The sequence below is a fragment of the Perognathus longimembris genome, chromosome 24 (assembly GCF_023159225.1).
Source record: "Perognathus longimembris pacificus isolate PPM17 chromosome 24, ASM2315922v1, whole genome shotgun sequence".
Taxonomy (NCBI): domain Eukaryota; kingdom Metazoa; phylum Chordata; class Mammalia; order Rodentia; family Heteromyidae; genus Perognathus; species Perognathus longimembris.
Genome location: NC_063184.1, coordinates 26,068,345 through 26,085,313, shown reverse-complemented (window position 1 = coordinate 26,085,313; position 16,969 = coordinate 26,068,345). Strand labels below are relative to the sequence as shown.

The window sequence follows — 16,969 nt, the reverse complement described above, 5'->3', positions numbered from 1 at the left end:
TATAATCATCACATAACCAAAACTAAACTATTAAATTTGATTCAATCACAAGTCTGCCTACTACAAAACTTCTTCCTTTCACTACCAAAGAATGATAACACCACAAGTAAACACTTTGTATAACTCTAACCAAAAAAAAAAAAAAAAAAAAAAAGAGTGGCTCAGGTGGTAGAACCACTAGCCTTGAGTACAAAAGTTTAGGGATAGCATCCATGCCCTGAGATCAAGACCAAAGACTATCTCAAAAAGAAAAAGTCAATACTTGAAAGTAAGTTATCTTACTTTTTTTTGGGGGGGGGAGGGGGGGAAGATGCCAGTGCTGGAGCTTCAACTCTGTACCTGAGTACTGCCCATAAGCTTTTTTAAACCCTGAGATACAGCACCACTGCCAGCTTTTTCTGAGTAGTTTACTGGAGATACAAGTCTTATGGATTTTCCTGCCCTGGTTGGCTTCAAACCGTGATCCTCAGATCTTAGCCTCCTGAGTAGCTGGGATTATAAGCATGAGCTATCAGTGCGTGGCAATATTTTATAATTTTCAAGTACAGCTTTCACACTGATTCTACTATTTCCTAGCTGTATGGTTTTGGGCAAGGAACAGCAACCTGTCCTATAACAGGTGTGGCTCATGCCTGTAATGTTAGCTACTCCAGGAGGCTGAGATCTGAGGATCATGATTTGAAGCAAGTCCAGGCAGAAAAGTCCCTGTGAGACTTGTATCTCCAATTAACCACTCAAAAACACACCCAGGCTGAGTTCAAGCCCCATGACCAACTCCTCCCTTCCCCCTTAAAAAAACTTTCCTTATTTCCGCCCCCCCCAAAAAAAAACTCTTTCCTTATCTTTAAAGCATGCATCAGTGCCAGGTGCTTGTATTGACATCTACATTTGACATCAATTATTTGTTTAAAAAGAACAGAGAAAGATGAGAACAAAATTATAAAGATATAATCACTGGAAATTAATAAATGTTAAGCCTGGATATGAAAGTATCAATTTACTATATCCTTAAACATGACTCTAAAATAGCTAATTTTTTCATCACTGTTCTTAGAAATAATGCAACTCCAATTTAAGTGTTGTATCCATGACATTAAGAAGTCAGAAGATCAAAAGGGATACAAAATAATTTTCATCGACAATGCACTAGATCAAGAAATTCCTATAATCTGAATACTGTAATTATAATTAGAGTATGAAACTGTTAAAATTTACAGTGCTAGGAATATTTTACTTTGTTGAGATAACAGAGAATAATTAACAAGCTGGCATTTTTGGCACATACTCTTGATTTACTACTAACAGTTTACTGATGCTGAGCTCTGAACAGCAAGTAAACAGATTATATTGTTAAATTCAAAGCTGGTCAAACCAATTAACTTGCAAAGAACCGATAAGTGAAATAACAGATAATCTCTAAAATTTCAGAGTCACTCAAATATGAAATTACTGGAGCTACTCAAAACTTACAAGAAAAACTACTCTTCTGATTTTAAAAATAAATGCTGCTGCCGCTTTAAGTGGCCAGCAGTCTCACATCAACTCCAGTCTGCAATCACAACATCCATTAGAGTGCTCCACCACTCAGCGCAAGCAAGCAAGTGGTTGTCAGTGCAGCTAGTAAATCACCTGATCCTATTACAAAATCAATTACTGCAGTGCACTTCCATTGCTACACAATCTGATGATGACAAAATGATATTGGATAGCTACTGCAAGGTCAAGAAAACTGCTAAGAACATCTTTAACTGGTCTTTTTTATTTTTAATCATTTGGTCCTACTTATAATGCAGCTATTTCAACTGTACATTTTTATTTGAAATAAATCTCTGTAGTTACCTTTGGTTGCCTGGGACATTCGATGGATAATCTCTGCAACTGGTCTGATGTGTGACTACAAGAGAACAGATCGGAGCAGCAGGTCGAACGGCCCAATCTCTTCATTAAAGAAGAAATAAAGCTGCAGCCACAGCCACACATTGACTTGCTCATTAGATGAGAACTTGACTTAAAAAATAAGAACTGGTAATGTCCCATATATACCTAGAATTGGCTAACTGCTTCATTCTGCAGCTCTCTGGCTGAAACTCTGCTAAAAAAAGAGTAAAACAGCAGCTTCCCTACAGAAGATATCCACAAACTCATCGCCAAGAAAATCTGGATATTAAAAACGGAAGTCTCCAGGCTACTCTTTAGAAAGAAGGTAAGGTGCTTTAATATTTCAAACTGTTTTATATTAAAGCCCAAAGGAACAAAGTCGAGACATGCCAAAATTATCAATCTGTTTCCCATCAGTTTAGTTCTGTTTGCCTACTCCTCAGCTCATCCTATCCAACCTGTTCCCTCTGTAAATGCACATTATTTCAACAACCAACAGGAATGAGCCCCACCCCTTGCTTCCTCCATACACTGTTCAAGAACCGCTCAATATCTGGAAAAGAACTGCTGCAGCAATGCTCTGAGAACAACAGGGAGAAAATTACTGGATGGATTCTTTTAAGTTACCAATCAGAACTGCTGACCTTTTATGATTCTACAATTCAAGAAGCCTGTCAAACACTCACAGTAAGAATAATCAACTAATTTTACTTCTATGCTATAGGTTAATTTATAAAGCTGCTTCCAAACTGATTATTCAATCTGAAATTGAGTAGGAAAACAGAAACATAGGCCTGTTTGTTCCTTAAACAAACATGACTTAGTAGCTAATGCAAAACTTTGAGGTTTGGTGGGAGAGGGCAGGAGGGTGACTGACGATTTAGAAAGTAAAAAAATCCATCTGAATACTGTACTTAAGACTTAGTAGGTAATGAGCATTATAAGTCCATAGCAAAACAATACCGATGCAAGTTATAATAATGGAATAAACAGCAAGAAAACCCAAGAACGCCTCTGGTATGATAAATGTTAGAAGAGTTTTGCTGAGGAAGAAAAGAGCAAGTGGCTATATAGACACTGGCAATAAAAGAAAAGCTATTGTGAGTCTTGATGAATTTTTTCCTACTTGGTTATTTTCATTTCGTTAGAGATTTTTTTTAACCCTAAAAATCACATTGAAAATATGAGCAACAGCCATCCATGCTCCACTATCTTTTATAGTTAAGCATTGTACCTCTCCCAATAATAAGTACAGATCATTATTTATAATGCCATGTAAGTATAACCCACTTTACAACTCCCAGGATAAAAGACAAATAATCATACTTCAATAACTTAACCTAACGAACATCTACACAGTAACTGTCAACTCTTGTTAAAAGCTCCATTTTGGGGAAGACAGTCTAGAAATTGCAATAAAATACTTTAAATCTAAGTGAGTAATAAAATACCTTCAAGCTAAGTGAGTATCTTTAAAACTTCCTGTTTTCTGTGGCATTGAAAGGTTCCTTATTTGTGTCTGTGTCATGCTCAATACTGTCCCTGGTTTAATGCTTAAAAAGCTAGTACTGACTGTCTTCACCTTACACTGCCCTTTTGATATTCATGTTATACTTAAATCAATTTTTCCAGAGTATCTAAATGCAGGCATGCATTTCACACTGAATTAAAGAAGAGAAAATCCTTTTGTAGATAGGGCCACGAAAACAAACAAAATAATGCAGTAACCTTTTACTCGCCTGCTAGAGGTACTGTCTGCTGCACAGAATGTTAAATCCTCATCTGCAGATGCAATGGAGTTGGTATTGCCAAGAAGTCTGCTTTTCCTGTGCTGCTGCTACATAAGCTATTTCATTGAAAGAACACATTATATGGAAAACATGAAGTATCCATTTAAGTTTCTTATATGATTTAACAAATGAACTTCTAAACTCTAGCTACGGCTCTGTGCTACACATTTTCAGATGTATGTCAAATATGTTAGGGAAAAAGGTCTTACTATTACTCATGAACTACTAGCAAAGAGGAAAGATATGGAACCTAGAATGAAAAAATTAATTCATCAAGGACAGGCACTAAGTACTAAACCCTGAAACTGCTGAAAAATATATAACATGATCAGAATAATTTAAGAATTTTATGAATTTCTTAATTAACATAAGCCTATGAATAAGTCATTGTATCTAATATATGCAGATAAATATCACTTAAAACCTCCTACCAAATGCATACAACTTCTAATGAAAGAATCTTATTTTACTAGCCCCTAAGCATCACCATTGCTTCTAAATAAAAACCATGAAATAAAAGATTCAAAAGTATATAATAGGCTGGGAAGGTGGCTAAGTGGTAGAGTGCTTGACAAAGCCCTGGGTTCGATTCCTCAGCACCACATAAACAGAAAAAGCCAGAAGTGGCGCTGTGGCTCAAGTGGCGAGTGCTAGCCTTGAGCAAAAAGAAGCCAGGGAAAATGCTCAGGCCCTGAGTCCAAGCTCCAAGACTGGAAAAAAAAAAAAAAAAGTATAGAATACTTCTGAAATAGCTTGACTCACAATACTTTAATATCCCTTGGCTCTTAAATTAGTTCTATAAAAACAATGTAAGCAATAATGGCTAGTTTCATTATTTATCATTTTCTTTCCATGTCAGCTAATTTAACACACTATTGATTTGTAGGTTGTATATAGACAGAGCTTGAGGGCAAACCAAAGATAAACTTTTAAAATCATCAGAAAAATATTGCTTGGAAAAAACAATATTTAACTATCTACTATAGACAGACTTAAAAACTAGAAGGAACAGTATTTGTTCACTAGTATTAAAGTACCACAATTACTCTTCAATAAACTAAATTACTTTTCAAGGTTGCTTTCTTCCTTCAAATAACTAAGTGCCAAGAACTTGCTTTAAAATTTAACAACCTTCTCATATTAGTTTGCACTTTTCAAAAACAAAAAACAGGGAGCAGCAGACAAACGGCAGCTTAAAAAGATATGAAATTATGCTTGTCTAGCGAGCACAAGGCTCTGGACTTAATCTTTAGCACAACATTGCATGAATGAATAAGTGAAAGAAGTGAGATGTATAAACAACTCTGAAACAGGTCACAATGACCAAATTTATTACATGAGCTAACAAACTAATGTCAACAGTTCCCCTCAAGTAAAAATGTAGCACATAAAGTAATCTGCCATAATTTTAAGATTTTTTTTTCATCTTAAAATGGTGTATATCCTCAGAAATAGTCTCAGTGACAGATAAATTTTATTATTCTAAAATGTGGACACTGGGTGTTTCTGGGACCCTTAGATGTTATCTATTTAAAATAATACTAAGATGTTACTTAGTTCAATCTCATCCATGTATTTATTTATGAATGTTGTATATGGCATACAGATGTATATACTTATACATATACACATACACACACGCAGTAAATATACATACAAGTTTACCGAAGACTGCATGGCACGTAATATTCTTTTTTTTTTTCTTTTTTTTTTTTTTTGCCAGTCCTGGGGCTGGGACTCAGGGCATGAGCACTGTCCCTGGCTTCTTTTTGCTCAAGGTAGCACTCTACCTCTTGAGCCACAGCGCCACTTCTGGCCTTTTCTGTTTATGTAGTGCTGAGGAATTGAACCCAGGATTTTGTGCATGCTAGGCAGGCACTCTACCACTAAGCCACCTTCCCAACCCTGTAATATTCTTGATGAATACAGAATTTAATAGGAGAATCCAATGTCTTCCATTAAGCCACGTTTAAAATGTATTGGCAGAAATTTTAAAAACAGTATTAGTTTTCATTCATTTTTTTTGTTTGCTTGTTTCAGAAAACATAGCTATCCAGCCCCCCCATAGATTATTGTGTAAGCATACCACTTTTATGTGAATTTAAGAAATGAATCATTCAAAATTTCTTTTATTTTCCAATAGGGTAAACATTAAGATGTGAAAATCAGGGCTGGGAATATGGCCTAGTGGCAAGAGTCCTTGCCTTGTATACGTGAAGCCCTGGGTTCGATTCCCCAGCACCACATATATAGAAAACGGCCAGAAGTGGCACTGTGGCTCAAGTGGTAGAGTGCTAGCCTTGAGCAAAAAGAAGTCAGGGACAGTGCTCAGGCCCTGAGTCCAAGGCCCAGAACTGGCAAAAAAAAAAAAGATGTGAAAATCAAAGCCTTTTGTAGTCTTTGGTAATAATTTCCTTTTTATATATATATTTTTTGTCGGCTTGAAATCCAAGCCTGGGTGCTATCCCTGAGCTGTTTTGCTCAAGGCTTTGAGCCACAGGTCCACTTTTGGTTTTCTGCTAGTTAATTGGAATTAAGAGTCTCAGAGACTTTATCAGGGCTTTATACTGCAATCCTCAGATCTCAGCCTGCCTCCTAAGTAGCTAGGATTACAGGCGTGAGCCATCAGCACCCAAATTCTTTGATAATTTTTTATTTATTTTTGTTTATGTGGTACCAAGGAATCAAACCCAGACATGCATGCTAGTCAAGCATTCTACCACCAAGCCACACTCTCAGCCTTCTTTCATAATTTTTAAGAGTTTTTTAAAGTCCTGAAACCAAAACAAGTTGATACTCACTACGAATTTTGCTTGTATTTTCCTTCAATCAGGCTTAACAGTTTTGGTTACAACAATTATTTCAATAAAAATATTAAAAACTATGATCCCAAAATTGTTCACTTTATGATATGAAATATAAAACATTTCTGAACTGTCACTGATGTTGCTTTCAATAAATGAGTAAAATTACTTGTCAGTGGTATTTCACAGTAGTTCTATGGACTTGCATTGGCCTTTCAAGTGGGAGAAAAATGGTAACTGCCATGTCTAACTTGTAAATATATATCCACTGAAAAAGAAAATCTGGTAAGGTAAAATGTGAAATTATATATTTTAATATACAAAACTGTAGAAGGTTTGTAAATGTTTGTCTATACAAATTACTAGTTTTAAGTAAAATTTTTAGTAGAAAAGTATTAAATTTAAGAAGAACACATCCCAGGAAAGCCGGTGGCACCAGTGGCTCACACCTGCAATCCTAGCTCCTCAGGAGGCTGATATCTGAAGATCATGATTTGAAGGCTTCCGGGGTGAGAAAGTCCATGAGACTCTTTTTGTCTCCAATTAACTACAAAAAGCCACAAGTAAAGCTATGGTTCTCAGGTGCAAGAGCACCAGCCTTGAGCACAAAAGCTCATGGACAGTGCCCAGGTCCAGAGTTCAAGCCCCAGGCCCAGCACTTAAAAAAAAAAAAAAAGGAAAGGTCAATGCCATAAAATATAAAGGTGAAAACACTATTTCAAATGTACCTAAAATAATTCAGACTGAAAAGAACTCCAAAGATAAGGAAGCAAAGGACTTCTCCTTCGTTAGTCTTACAGTATTTAGAGGACCCTATGGTCTTTACCTCACATGTGGTGTATCCACAAGCACATCCAAGGGAAGTTGGGAGGAGGGCACAGAATGGTAGAAAGCGAGTGGGAAAAAATGCAATAGAGAGGGGCCCAATGGCTGCATTGATGAAAGCAAACTAAGCAACTCAAGGGCAGTGGGGAGGGGGAGGGGTGGTATGAGAGAAAAAGAAGGAACCAATTACACTAAGCAAAAGGAAAGAAATGCACATACCACCCTACCTGGAAGGAATTGTTTTATTGTTAATATTCACAGAGTTCATAAGCACTGTAAAATAGGATGACGATGTCCATCACTGGGAAGGTTAAAAAAAAAAATGATGAAAGCAAGGGGGGATGGGTTGGGGGAAGTGAAGGAAGGAGAAAAAGAAGAAGGGGGTAACAGGACAAGAAATGTATTCACTACCTTAAGTATAACTGTAACCCCTCTGTACATCATCTTCAAAATGTATTTATGTATGTATGTATGTATGTATGTGAGGGAATGTTTCAAATTAAGTAGAATGAACATAGTAGTCTACTGCAACAATTTCTTAAGGTATAAAATCAACTGTGCAATGTCATCAGGATAAACCAAACCATTAGAAGACCTCCCTACTCCAATCCAAAAAGCTAACAGTGAATTCACAAGACTAGTATTAATAAAACAACAATAAACAAGTAGCATTTTCATTGTAACACAAGGGATCAAAGATAAGATTTTGTTGGAAACAATTAGCTGAAGAACTGAAGCACAAATACAAGAATAATTGCTTCCTTTGGGGTTTGGCTGTCAAACACAGGAAATGCCAATGCTTATTTATGGTCCTGTGATAATTAAAACCTTGTCATAATCCTAGACTAGCAATGAACATTTGCTTAAAGATTATTTCACCAAAAGTGTAAGAAAAGTTAAATTGATCAAATTAAAAACTTTCACACTTTAAATGATCCCATCAAGAAGGTAGTGATAATCCCCAAAACAAGAGAAAATAGCTAAAGGTTCAGTATCTAGATTATGCAACACTTAAAAAGATAACATAATCTAAAACTAGACAAATAATTTAAACAGCTATTTCTTCAAAGAAAACAAGTTAATGGACAATAAGCACACGGCATGATGTTTATCCTCCATCATCAAGGAAATAAAAAAGCAAAACCACGGTACAATATCACTCTATACCAACTGGGCGAAAGTATAGCTAATGTCCTTGAGGAAATAAAAATACTGTGCTCGTGTGACTTTTATAAAACAGCCATTCTGTATCATTCTAACAAGGTACACAAAGAATTACATTATTCAGGGCTGGGGATATGGCCTAGTGGCAAGAGTGCTTGCCTCCTATACATGAGGCCCTTGGTTCAATTCCCCAGCACCACATATACAGAAAATGGCCAGAAGGGGTACTGTGGCTCAAGTGGCAGAGTGCTAGCCTTGAGCAAAAAGAAGCCAGGGACAGTGCTCAGGCCCTGAGTCCAAGCCCCAGGACTGGCAAAAAAAAAAAAAAAGAATTACATTATTCAACAATTCTACCGCATTCATGTATACACACATATATGAATATTATAAAAGAATGATATTATATGTAATTATAATATGATGATATATGACTAAAAACAGTTCACAGAAGGATCATTCCTAATAACAAAAAAGTGGATACAATCTATGGATTGTATCAACAAAATGAATTTTATTCAGTCATAAAAATTAATGAAAATACTGATACATCCTACATTCTGAAAATATTATGCAAAGTAAAAGAAATCACAAAAGGGCAAGTACTGTGTGGTGTCATCTTTATCAAATATACAGAGTGAGAAGGGCAATGAAAAGCATCCTAAAGCTGTAGCAATGACTGCACAATGTGGATATACTACAATAGCACTGAACTGTACACTAAAGAATGAAGTTTAGGGTATGTGACCTGTATCTCAGTAACCAAAGTCACTCAATGAAATACACATGACAAGCATATGCAATGCAAAGACAATTAGTTGTAGCGCAAATATATCCATCGGTGAGAGAAAAATGACAGTATACTCTTTCCTATTTAATACATCTCCAGCAATCAGTTACTGAATTTTAAAATAGTAAAAAAAACTCTGCTTAACTTTGCTATGGCATTAGCTCTAGAAACTATTACCTTAGTTTTAAGTATATACTAAATAGTATAGTATAATTTCTGAATATTAAGCATCTGCCATAAATACTATAGATTTTTAGAAACATCACTTGGTGAAAGTTTTAAACACAGAAAAATTATAATAAAATAGTATCCTCGTATTTCTAGAAAATCTCCCTTAGCTAATCAAATAAATGTCTTTAATTTTATGAGTATGTTTAAAACAACCACAAATTATGACGTCTGATTATGAGACATTTCAACACTTTAAACTACAAACAACGAACATTTTTTAACTGTATCACCTTAAAAATCTGCCATGAATTAAAACATTTTATATCTATATAATTACTATAGCAGACAAATATGAAATATGCATAAATGAAGTAAAATCAATTGATATTAACTCACCTTTACTCAAACATTAAAAAGTAGCAGCTTACCTAGTAAAATTACAAGCTTATGACATTCTTTACTAGATGTCTAGAAAACTTTGCATATTTCAGTCTACAGAACTTTTTATATTTTAATCTAAGTAGAAAAACACCAGTGTAATCCAAATAAGAAATAACAGTCTGACTAGATTAATAGAATTTATATTGCCATGTTGTAGCAAACAAGACCTAGTATTAAAAAAAAAAAAGTTAATTAAGGACTAGATGACCAAAGAAATCTGTATAAGCCTCAGCAATTAATAGACAATCATTACAAACACTCAGGTAGGGATGTTTAATTCATAAATTACCATCCCTAAACACTAGCCACTTAATATTTAAGCTGTATACCAAAACAATTTTCTGGGTAGAGTGTAAAGAATGGATCAGAATTGTTATAAAAAGAAGAAATTCTAGGCAAAAGTTACAACAATTTGCTATTTTACTATTATAAATGACATCCATGTAGCAAACATGAAAATTTATGTAACATGCAAAACAGTTACATAGAAAGTACTTACCAAGTATTTAGACAGCCTTTTAAAAAAAATCTCGTTGATTCAGACTCCCTAATAAAAAAAATAAACACAATAATAACCCTTTAATTTCAGAGTTACACCTACTCTGTAAAATCCACCCAAGAATAACATTTAATCTGAGCATTATGACGGGTCATGGTGGTAGAGGGGAAGGAGGACATGGCTCAAGTAGTAGAGCACACATTGAAACCTTAGCATAAATACACTTTGCATTATCTTAAAAAAAAATTAAACTATACTGTAATATATAGAGAAGCTAATTATTAGGACTTGAGCAAAGTCTATTAGACCACACAAAGAATAAGATCACAAATCAGACTTAAAGCATTATAATGATCAAAACTACAGAATACTAACAGTATCTCTCAGAGTAGCCTTCAGAGGTTCACTTTTTTCTGATAATTATACAGTGCCATTACTCCACATTCTTCTATCTATTAGCTCTTATGAAGCACCTGAACTATCTAAATACAGTATCTATAGAGTTAAAGGAGATACAATGAAGTGGGAAAATCTAAGGTATTCATTCCTTTTATTAAAACATTAAGATGAGAAACATTTTATTAGCATTGTTAGCAGTAAAAACTTTAAATTTATAATTAAAGCCATAATAAAAAATGTGTAAGCTGTCAAATGAATTTTAGTACTTAAATGTTAGTTGTACATTATTTTATTTGTTTATTTATTTTTGCCAGTCCTGGGCCTTGGACTCAGGGCCTGAGCACTGTCCCTGGCTTCTTTTTGCTCAAGGCTAGCACTCTGCCACTGGAGCCTCAGCGCCACTTCTGGCCATTTTCTATATATGTGGTGCTGGGGACTCGAACCCAGGGCTTCATGTATAAGAGGCAAGCACTCTTGCCACTAGGCCATATTCCCAGCCCCAGTTCTAAATATTTTATAATAAATCTGTAGTATAAATCTTTCAGTCAAGTTGCAAGTCAAAGTCCAAAATTTCAAGAATAAAAGAACAAAATATTTATGAAGCTCTTTCACTTTACCCTGGACTTGAAAAAACTGAACACTTTCTTTTATTCTTAATCACTGCACGCCTTATAGTGCCTAAGACACCCACTTATATGTGGTAGCTGCATTTGACTGGACAACTCCATGTGTTTAAATCACCATTATGACCACAATGTTTTGGTCAATGACAGGTTCCATATATAAAAGTGATCCCATATAGTATAATGGAGCTGAAAAATTCCAACTACTAGTGAAACATTAGCAGTTTTAGCAGTGAATATTACCTTACTCACTTTGTGGCGGTGCTGGTATCAGCAAACCTACTGTGCTGCTGATACATAGAAGTATAAAACACAACTATAAGCTGGGTACCCATGACTCAGACATCTGTAATCCTAACTACTCAGGAGGCTGAGATTGTGGTTCAAAACCAGCCCAGGCAGAAAAGTCTCCCTGAGACTCTTATTTCCAATAAATCACTCCAAAACCAGAAGTGGCACTGTGGTTCAAATGGTAGAGCGCTAGCCTTGAACAAAAAGAGGCTCAGGAATGGCTGAGCCGCAGGCCCTATATTCAGGCCCTGAGTTCAGGCCGTCCTACAACTGACAAAAAAAAACAGCAACAACAACACAATTATATACAATACATACTGCTTGAAAATGGTAAGAACTACATTATTGGTTTATATAGTACTATATAGTTTTGTCATCATTTTAAAGTATACTCCTGCTCTTCCTACAGCCTTAAATCATCATCTCTCTTAACTGCATTGAGGCCACATGGAATGATTAATCTACATGCCATCTAAGTTTGTCAAAAGTATACACTATAATTTCACACAGTGATAAAACTGCCTACCAAAAATGTACCAGAAAAAAAATCAACATTTAACAATACATGATTGCATTCTAAGTCCCATTGACTACAATTAGAACTTAAGACCTAATCTTACAAAAAAAAAGATTTTCCATTCAAAAACAAATTATTCTAGGAATATACTTTTTCTCCAAGATTACATAAACAGAAACATCCACCTGAAAGAACTGAAATGAAAGAATGGAAATAATACCAAATATATATTCTCCGCTTATATCAGAGTTGAACTAGAAATGAGTAAGATTTTTAAAAATCTCAAATAACCTCAAATACAGGAATTCAACAACACACCCAAATCCCAAGAGGAATTAGAAAATATTCTGAACTAAATAAAAAGTGTAACATATCAAAATGTTCATGATGAAGTCAAGGAAGTGCTCATAAGGAAATTTATAGCACTGAATGCCCACATATAAAAGAAAAAGAAATGGCCCGTGACAGTAATCCCAGTAAGATCAGCACTGCAAGTTCAAGGCCAGTCTGAGGCTATGCTTCCAGTCTCCCCAACCAGCAGGCACAAAAGGAAGGAGAGAAGAGGGGAGAAGGATAAAGGGCTGAGATGGGAAAGAAGTAGAGGGGGGAAGTGGGGGTGGGAAGGGAGAAATGGGGAAAGAAGAAGAGGCAAGAAAGAGGAGGGAAGTGGTCTTAATCAGTTTCTATCTCACAAACTGGACCAAAGATGACTATGACAAACTCAAAGCAAGCATCAGAAGAGCCAAATGATAAAGAAAGAAATGGATTACAATGGAACTGAAAACAGCAAAAAATAATAAATACGATAGCTGGAAAAGCTTTCCAAAAAAAATCAACAATCCCTCTAACCAGACTAACCAACTCATAAAATGAAAAAAAAGGAGAAAAGGCACAAATAGTAAAATAAACTTGAGGATTGAAGTGATATAGAAATGATATTCCTATTATCACTAACGACCTTATAAACACTGTTTCTACACTCTGTGTTTGTTATGGAGCTTGCCTTTAATCCTACCCTTGGAAAGTGAAAGCAAATGGATCAAGAGTTTCAAGCCAATCCAGTCTGCACAGCAAAACAAGGAGCAGAGCAATGAGGAAGAAGAGAGAAGATACATTTTGGCTACTGGGATTGCAATTTGTAATAAAAACTTCACTAACAACTCAGGAGTCCTGTATCTTCTACCATGACCCCTGTAATTATGGGCTGGGTAATTTGCTAGCTTGCAAGCAAGGGTAAAAATCTCAGATTCTTAAATTCTTGGCAGTGGAAGTGTAATTCCAAATAAAAAGGTAGAGTCACTATGAAAGAAAGATAAAAGCCCCAAAAGAGGCTATTTGGAAAACTATCAGCAGTTGTAAGAATCATGCCTCACCAGTCATGTTTTTTGTTTCTTTTCTACTCTCTTTTGAACATGTAAAGTATCATGGGGATTTGGATTCTCCTTTGATATCATTTTCATTTATATAGCTGTAATATTTGCAAATGCACTATTTTTATTTAATACATATTCAAATCCACAGCAAAGAATAAAACTGTTAATCACTCCAAGGAGAATTTTCTTCACAAATACTTTTTAGAATTGTTTGTTACAGTAAGATATATCAACACAATATCTGTTATCTTAACCATTTTAATTGTACGACAGAAAAGCAAAACTTCTCATCACTCCTCCCGCTCAATTATACCTCCATGAAACTCCTGACATTTGAACTCACCTACCACAGGTACTTCATATAAGTAGAATCATGCAGTATTTGTTCTTTTCATTCTAGATTACTTCACTTAACATAATGGTTTCAAGTTTCATCTATCGTAGCATGTACCAAGATCCCATTCATTTTCACAGCTAAATAATATATAAATATACATTTTATATACAGTGTATTTGTCCATTTGTTTAAAGACATTTAGATTATTGCTACCTTTTGGTTATTGTAAATAATACTGCTATGAATATTGGCACATGAGTTAATTTGGCCACTTAGAAGTTATTGGGTTCTTATAATATAACCAATAACATTTTTAGGTACTTGTTTTCTCACTTGCTGTGTGTATTCCCTAAAACTGGAGTCACTTCCTTTTCCAAGAAGCCTTGGAGTCTTACAGTGGGGAACTATTTAGAAACCATGATGTGCATGGTGGGTATAAATCACTGCTGCTTGAGACTGTCCTTGCCACCAAGCCCTTCCAAGACAGAATTAGATGGGAGGGAAGGAGAAGAAAGAAGGGAGGGGAGAAGGAGTTGGATTCATAATGGTGTTTCTAATTAATTTAACAGTTTTACTTCTTAAATTCTACATTTACGTCTTTATTCTGCTACAATGAATTTTCTGGTTCCTAATAATATTAATAAGGTTAACACACGTCCTTGTTCCTATAAGATACTGTAAAATTTTATGTAAAAGAGTACCATGAACAACAGGGATACTATGTTAAATATCACACTCTAGAACTCATTCTATATTCTCATCAATAAAATGTCTTGGCAATTTTTCCATAGGCAGACACAGAGACACAATTTCTTTTCATCAGTGTGCCTACATGTTAAAATACGGATGTATCGTAATTTATTTAGCCATATCTCTACTGCTGAACAATCTATTTCCAAGATTTTGCTATTCCAAATGATTAACGTTCTTATAATACTCCCTTATGTGTATTTCTGTAAAATTATTCGTGTAAATTCTTTGAATTACTTGCCTTTATTATTCATAAATTTTCTAATTTATACAAGTTCTTTATTATGCTTATTAATTCTGTTACATGTAACATTTTGTACTAGTCAGATCTTGTTATGTCTTCATTTCAAAGTCATGTTTCTCTTTTCAGCTATGTAGTTCTTTATGCCAAAAAAGCAAAATTCCTCATGCTCATGTGCATATATACATGTAGAAATTTCTTTTTTAGATTACTTCTGCAGTCTTATTTCAGCATCTGTAGAATATTTCACTTACTATACCTTTTTAGATAATTTTTTCATAATATCAAATATATATATATATAATAAAAATCAAGATTCCCATTAAGAAAAAATAAGGGGACTGGAGGTATAACTCAAGTGGTAGAGACCCTGCTAGCAAGTGTCAGGACCTAAGCACAATCCTCAATCATGTTATTTGCAACAAAAATGAATGGAACTGAAGGAGTTCAAATTGTGTAGAAAATACAAGCTCAAAACACAGGTATCATGTTTGTATTTTTGTTGTTGTTGTTTGCCAGTCCTGGGCATTGAACTCGGGGCCTGAGCACTGTCCCTGGCTTCTTTTTGTTCAAGGCTAGCACTCTGCCACTTGAGCCACAGCACCCACTTTCTGGCCGTTTTCTATATATGTGGTGCTGAGGAATCAAACCCAGGGCTTCGTGTATACGAGGCAAGCAGTCTTGCCACTAGGCCATATTCCCAGCCGAGGTATCATGTTTTTACTTGCTTATGAAAGCTAGACTTATAAGACATACATATTCATAGTCATGAACACACATATACTACATAGTGTGCACACATATGGACAACATTATATATGTACAAATTTGACTAAACAGACTACATAAAGAAGAGACTACTGGAAAACGGAAAGTGAAGAGAAAAAGACAGTGAATTATTTTGAGATATACTACAACTACATACGAAAGCAGTACAAAGAATTTCAATGAAAGCCGCTGAGGGAGAAGAAACAGGCTTTGTGGGGAGGAGTATTAGGGAAAGGGAGTTGGGCTAATGTGGGAAAAGAAGATGGATATAAGGTTGTAAGACAAATATAAAAAGAACAATGAAGCTTCTTAAAATTGTTAAGAAAGGGAGAAAGGTAAGAGTGTGAGCCAACAGAATGATTAGAATGTACTGGGTATATGTGGAAATGTCACAATGAAATAACTAATGAATAACTTGAATAACTAATATATGCTAATAAAAAAGTTTTAAACCAGCTGGGCAGGGCTTATGCCTGTAATGGTAGCTACTCTACAGACTGAGACCCAAAAAAATCAGGTTTCAAAGCCAACCTGAGCAAATATATCCATGAAACCAAAATAGTTAGGGGCATGGCTGATGTGGTAGAATGCCAGCAAAGCAAGCAAGCTAAGTAAACATGAAAGGCTGAGTTCAAACCCTAATTTAAGAAAGAAAAAAAAAAGAGAGAAAGAAAAAAGAAAATACTTAAAAGTTATCAGCCATTGCCTTTAAGAGAAAATTTAAGAAATCCCATTTTTGCAGTCCAAATGTACAAAAGCCATTTAAAGGTGTTTTTTTTTAAAGCACAAATAAAGCAAAGAGTGGGGGAGGGTTTTGAGGAGGGGAGTATATTACTTGTCATTCACATAAAAGGAAGAGAGGACAAACAAAAATACCAGCAATATCCTAAAATCGCCACAGAAAGGAAAAACCAATTATTCTACAATTACACAGTACAATTATAGTACACAATTATATTCTAAAATGTATATACTGCTCATATAAAATACATATTATTCATATAAAATAAGTCTATTCATAATGACTTAATAATTTTCAGGTGAAAATTTTCCTCAGGACACAAGATTTGTCAAGTCAAAGGCCCAACCCAAGGAATGGTATGTTGAAAACAAATTCCAGTTAAAACTAAGCATTGTAATGGCAACACAATTATGAAAGGACTAAGACTATAGCTAAAGCCAAAATTCTAAAGATCTACAAAAAGGAAGCCAAAATTGGCCTGTAACGCAAATGAGTAAGGTTTTACAGATATGCCAACCCACACACAAGCCTTGCCCCTGATAAGCGATCCCTGCATAATTTCCTAAGAA

The 16,969-nt window shown here is 35.1% G+C and overlaps 1 protein-coding gene across 5 annotated transcripts in view; it reads right to left on the bottom strand.

Annotated features, from left to right (window-relative positions):
- Fbxw7 (F-box and WD repeat domain containing 7) overlaps positions 1–16,969 on the bottom strand; it is a 106,308-nt gene that overhangs the window by 65,461 nt on the left and 23,878 nt on the right. For 2 of the 5 annotated variants that reach the window (XM_048333759.1, XM_048333762.1), the window contains one exon: positions 10,360–10,407. The gene's annotated coding sequence lies outside the window, so the exon portion shown is untranslated. Of the gene's footprint in view, positions 1–1,839; positions 4,242–10,359; positions 10,408–16,969 lie in introns of those variants that run through there. The other 3 variants (XM_048333758.1, XM_048333761.1, XM_048333760.1) reach the window with 3 other exon arrangements.